The 942-nt window shown below is 43.7% G+C and overlaps 1 protein-coding gene across 1 annotated transcript in view; it reads left to right on the top strand.

Annotated features, from left to right (window-relative positions):
- LOC119594179 (restin homolog) overlaps positions 1–942 on the top strand; it is a gene marked incomplete at its 3' end in the record, with an annotated part of 178,844 nt that overhangs the window by 176,247 nt on the left and 1,655 nt on the right.

Genomic DNA, 942 nt, shown 5'->3' on the forward strand with positions numbered 1-942 from the left:
GCAGGAGTAGAGGGAGTGGGAGAGGGGATTGAGGGTGTGGGTGAGGGAGGGAGGGAGGGTGGATAGGTGGGTGGATGGTGTAGAGGAAGGACGGGGAGGGAGAGAGGAAGGACAGTGTGGAGGAGAGATGTGGATAAGGTGAGGAATAGATGGAGATAGGAAGGGCGCTGTAGGGAATAGGGAGACAGAGGTCTGAAGAGAGATGGGGAGAGGAAGAAAGTGAGGCTATGAGAGAAATTGTGAGGGAGAGGGTGAAGGCGAGTCAGGGAGAGGGAGAAGCAGGGAGGGATAGCAAAGGGAGAGATGAAGTTGTGATGTTAGTCAGAAGTGACTGCTGTTGCGACGAGGAGAAAGAGAAAGAATGTGAGAGAAAGAAACACAGAGAGGGACCGCAAATCAATATCAGATCGAATATTAGCACTTAACCACAATATTTTTTTTTTCGATGTCTTTTTTTACTTTACAATATCCTCTATAATCCATCCTTAGAGCGGTGACCAAGTTAGAGTATTAAATAAAGTCTGGTTCACCTACGTCATTGCATAATAAGTCTAAGGGATAGTGCAACTGTATCCTCTTTTGCAACATAAGCGGTTAGTCTAAGGGATAGTGCAACTGTATCTTCTTTTGCAACATAAGCAGTTAGTCTGAGGGATAGTGCAACTGTATCTTCTTTTGCAACATAAGCGGTTAGTCTATGGTCTTTCAACCCACATTTATTTAAGGTTCTGCAACGGCTGACCTTGCGACCTTTAGGCTTGGTCTCGCTGTCTTGTTTGCATTGCGCTGCTGCTGTCTTTGTGTTTTCTGTGGTTTTATTTTTTCTTCTCCACTCTTTTTTCTCTTTCTTTTGTGTTCTGCTGAGGATTTTTTGTTGACTTCTTAATACCAGTGTTGTTACTGTTTCTTTTTTCTCTTTCTTTCTTTCCTACTTTCTCTTTT

The sequence above is a fragment of the Penaeus monodon genome, chromosome 33 (genome assembly GCF_015228065.2).
Source record: "Penaeus monodon isolate SGIC_2016 chromosome 33, NSTDA_Pmon_1, whole genome shotgun sequence".
Taxonomy (NCBI): Eukaryota; Metazoa; Arthropoda; class Malacostraca; order Decapoda; family Penaeidae; genus Penaeus; species Penaeus monodon.